Raw genomic sequence first — 4635 nt, forward strand, 5'->3', positions numbered from 1 at the left:
TAGCTCTTTAGAATCCATTTTTCAAGAACTTTCCAATGATAGGTCATATCATGGGGTTCTAAGCAATATTTAGAGGGGTCTACCGGGTTGCTTTTTTTTGTACAACTTTGATGATGTGGCACTCTTAAAAGACCCAAAAATGAGTTCAAAATTTTCTTAATGTGTCATCAATGCAAGAGAGTGGTGGAGCAACAAAGAAAGGTAGCTCATGGAAGCTCGAGTCTTGAACACTCGGAAGGGGTACTACTGACTCTGTAAGTGCCGAGTGGGTGGAAGTTTTTACGAGAAGGCAATGATGGATGGATATTCGGGATGGGAGGAGAACGGTTAAAAGCAATTCGAGTTCGAGGCTTCGGGTGGGAACCAATTTCTGGTTACTTCGTTAGTGTAGTAGCCAAAATCTCAATTCTGGCTCCACGTTCGTCCACATGGCTTTTCGTTTTTTTAAAATGTGTACGTCGTTATTGCGCTTTTGCTGGTTCGTCCAGTGCGCACCGGTTGTCGTTTCCCTTCCTCTCCTCTCCCGCTTCTCTTCTGCAGCAGACCAACACAGTGCAGCATACTTTGCTTACAACGTCACAGGGCCCTGAACGCAGCTCTCAGCCTTTTGGACCTCCTTCAACATCATTTCAACAAGCAGAGCATGTCTCTGCATACCAATCTGCTACGAACACAGGCCTTTGAAGTCCTCAACTCATAAAGGCATTTTCATGTTGAAGGAAGTAACTTCCCAGCTGTAGATGCACTGGTCTTTTTGTCGAAGTAGTCAAGGGAAGCAGCAACAGACCACCCAACAGGCCTCATGAGATGGCATTGGGTGCAATCGAGGAGCGGCAACGCCTTTATGAGTCCAAGAAGGAGTCACTGCGCAGAGAAATTGAACAGTTGCGAGACTTCTTCTCTTCCATGGAGAAGGAGCGTGAGCTATTGGAATGCCAAGTGAAGGCTACACAGGCCCTTTGCCATCGTAAGCTTGTGAAGGCAGAGAAGGATCTTCAACAGGCCCAATCTCGCCTTCGAGAAACCTAAAATGAGGCTGCTGTGTTACTTGAAGGCAAGCACCAAGAAATGGAGCGTCTTCAAAAAGAGAGAGATGATTGCAAGGCTCAAGCTGGGCACCTTGCTGGTGAATATGACTTCTGTAAAGGGTATACTCATTACTTGGAAGAGAAGATATGTGTTCTGGTTGCAAAGCTCCATGAGTACCATCAAGACCTTCACAGGAAGATCGAAGAGATTGTTGAGACACGAAGTTGTGGTGTGAGCGAGCTGGAATGGGTCAAGCAGAACATGATGAATTTTGAAAAGAATCTCCTTGAACTTCATAACTCAAACAATCAGGTGTCTGTTTGATGGTGTATAATGTCTAAAATCTCTTCTGCATGACATCAACTTTATCATAGGATGATCAAGGTATTGCAAGCAAGACGTTTCTGCCATTTCAGAAGGTTTGGGGTTTGGACAAATTGAACATCTTTCAATGTTTTTTTCCAGCTTTCATCAGACAAAGAACACCTGATGCAGGAGCTGCTGCAAGGACTGAAGCAACTAGAATGCCCGAAAAGTGGTAGGGGCATTTAATCAAGTTATGCACATCTGGCTTATGATATGGTATGTATTAGGAATTAAATTGTCTAGAATTGTGCATCTTGAAAAGCTATGGTTGGGCATCTTGAAAAGCCATGGTAGATTTAATGTCAGGGGAGAGCTGCGTCAAAGTTTTTGCGTTAGTATTAATTGCTGAGTTGCTACCTCTCATATCTCTCTCTTTTTGCAAGTCGCCTTCAAGAGCATAGATTTTCAGCTTGAGGACAGAGATTGCAGCTTCTCTCAACTGTGCTCCTGCCTCTGCCTAAAGCTCTAAAAAAAAAAACGACCTCCTGCCAAACAGTTCGCAGGTTCAGGTTCTCTCTCTCTCTCTCTCTCTCTCTCTCTCTCTTATCCACAATTTCTTCGCAGGTTCAGGTTCTCCCTTTACCTTCAAACAGTTTCTCCCTTTACCTTCAAACAGTTTGCAGGTTCAGGTTCTCTCTCTCTCTCTCTCTCTCTCTCTCTCTCTCTCTCTCTCTCTCTCATCCACAATTGCTTCGCAGGTTCAGGTTCTCCCTTTACCTTCAAGTTTGGCAAGTAACTTGGCCTTTATTGGGGTCTCTGAATACGAAGGCAAAGTGAAAAATAGAGCTACACCAGTCAACTTACCTGTGAAGCTGATAAAGTCTGAGGCCATCTTATCAGAAGGGGTGGTTCTGTTCTCTATTATTCTGAACAAGCCTTTAAAAGCAAGCGAGTCAACATTAGTGGATGTTTACACAGTCTTTACACATCTTTTGAAACCTTTTCCAGAAGAAATTACTCAATCAGATGTACAGCTTGTGCTTTATTATGACAGTGTGTATGTTCTGTCTCCTTATCCTGTAAAAGTACAGAAAACCTCCTTCAAACTGCCTAGCAATCCACGGATTGAGTCTTACACAAAGGTTAACCCAGTAAAGCTAGCAGATGCTGAAATAAAATATGGTCCTTATGAAAATATTCCAGCATTTTCTTCTCTACCCATCACTGTACATTATGAGAACAACGAGCCATTTGCTGTTGTGGAAGAGTTGGTGCAGGAGATAGAAATCTCTAACTGGGTCAATATTTATGTAACTGAAAACTATCAACTTACTCATGGTGGAGCTAAGCATAAGGGTGGTTTTTCAAGGCTCGACTTTCATGCTAGACCAGGAATAAGTGGGAGGGCATCCCTTCGTGTCTTGCAGGCTCGCCTTCCTCCACGAGCTCATTCTCTCTACTACAGAGATGAGATTGGCAATGTTTCAACATCACATCTGCCTCTTGACAAGGACAAGACAGAGCTTCTATTTGAGCCAAGGTACCCCTTGTTGGGAGGCTGGCATGTGACTTTTACTATTGGTTATGGAGTTCCTTTACAGGACTTTGTTTTTCGGGCAGCTGATGGGCAAAGATACCTGAGATTTCCTTTTGGATGCCCTATTCAAGATGTTGTTGTAAAGAAACTTATTGTGACAGTGGTGCTACCAGAAGGGTCGAAAGAACCTTCTGTTCAGGTTCCATTTACTGTAGAGGAATCAAATGAGGTCCAGTACAGCTATCTTGACAGTGCTGGAAGAACTGTTGTCGTTTTGGCAAAAAAGAACGTAGTGCAAGAGCATAATGTTTTCTTCGAGATATACTTTAAATTCAACCCAATGGCAATGCTGGTTGAACCACTGATGCTCGTTACTGGATTTTTTCTTTTTTCCATTGCCTACGTTGCGTATGCTGAGCTCGACTTTTCTATATCAAAATCCTCAGCTTCATACCAGGCTCACATTCAGCGTGCAGAGCTTATCGATGTCGTCGATCGGATTGCACTTATTGCAGGATATGCCCGACATGGGCAGGTTCACGAAGCTCTGGGCTATTTTCATTGCTTGTGAAGCGAGGGCCTCTCTTCGGATGCGGTCACCTATGCTTGTGCCTTGAAGGCATGCGTTATTATTCAAGACGTTGATTTGGGTAAACAAATTCATGACGAGATTGCTAGTCAGAGGTTGTTGGAGAAGAATGTCGTGCTTGGCAATGCGTTGGTATACGTGTATGCTAATTGTGGTGTATTTTGGAAAGCACAACAAGTTCTGGAGGAGCTTCCCAACCGAGATGTCATCTCTTGGACGTATTAATTGCAGTATATGCCCAACAGGGCCAGAGCCAGGAAGCTTTGAATTGTTTCCATTGTATGCGAAGTGAGGGTTTCTTTCCAGATGCAGTCACTTATGCTTGCATTTTGAAGGCATGTGGCATTATGTGAGACATTGTATGGGCAAACAAATTCACGATGAGATTGTCAATCAGGGGCTGTTGTAAAGAACTGTCATGCTTGGCAATGATTTGGTTGACATGTATGCCAAGTGTGGTGTACTTTTGAAAGCTCAACAAGTCCTTGACGAGCTTCTTGATCGAGATGCAGTCTCTTGGAATGCATTGATTGCAGGTGATGCCCAATAGGGGCAAGGCCAAGAAGCATTGGGATGTTTCCAGCGGATGCGAAGCGAGGGCTTCTCTCCAGATGCAGTCACCTATGCTTGCATTTTTAAGGCATGTGGCACTTTGAAAGACGTCCACATAGGAAAACAAATTCATGATGAGCTTGTTAGTTGGGGACTGTTCAACAAAAATGTCGTGCTTGGTAATGCTTTGGTTGCCATGTATGCCAAGTGTAGTACTTTCCGAAGCACAACAAGTTCTTGACAAGATTCTTCCTAAAGTTCCTCCACCCAAATAGTCACAAGCTTATCTCCTTCATCCTCCATTGTCATCTCTTGCAGCGGGTTAAGAGCAGGAGATGCCCAGCATCATTGATGCAAGGTGCATCGACGACAGACATCCAATGGCGCGGTGAGTGAGCATTATCATTCTGTGATGATTTTTGACATATTTGACACTGCGAACGCAGTTAATGAACACACTGAGAATTGCACGTTGCCGTGGGAATGGCACGTTCCCTCATATTATAAAAATTGGGGAGGATTGTGCAAACTACTCCGTGCAAGGAAACTTGCATGTTTTGAACAACAAACAATTAATAACATTGACATCTTGTATGATTGCGAACATTGAGCTTGACAAACC

The 4635-nt window shown here is 43.7% G+C and overlaps 2 pseudogenes across 2 annotated transcripts; both read left to right on the forward strand.

The window, feature by feature from the left end:
- The first annotated feature begins 445 nt into the window (after positions 1-445).
- On the forward strand, positions 446-1939 carry LOC147425799 (uncharacterized; annotated as a pseudogene). Its single transcript, XR_015186380.1, has 2 exons — positions 446-1413; positions 1495-1939. The product of XR_015186380.1 is annotated as an uncharacterized LOC147425799 (transcript).
- Positions 1683-4313, forward strand: LOC147425800 (dolichyl-diphosphooligosaccharide--protein glycosyltransferase subunit 1B pseudogene; annotated as a pseudogene). Its single transcript, XR_015186421.1, has 3 exons — positions 1683-1726; positions 1859-2024; positions 2094-4313. The product of XR_015186421.1 is annotated as a dolichyl-diphosphooligosaccharide--protein glycosyltransferase subunit 1B pseudogene (transcript).
- Positions 4314-4635: the final 322 nt, after the last annotated feature.

Source organism: Adiantum capillus-veneris, chromosome 25, assembly GCF_014529385.1.
Source record: "Adiantum capillus-veneris isolate H3 chromosome 25, ASM1452938v2, whole genome shotgun sequence".
NCBI lineage: Eukaryota > Viridiplantae > Streptophyta > Polypodiopsida > Polypodiales > Pteridaceae > Adiantum > Adiantum capillus-veneris.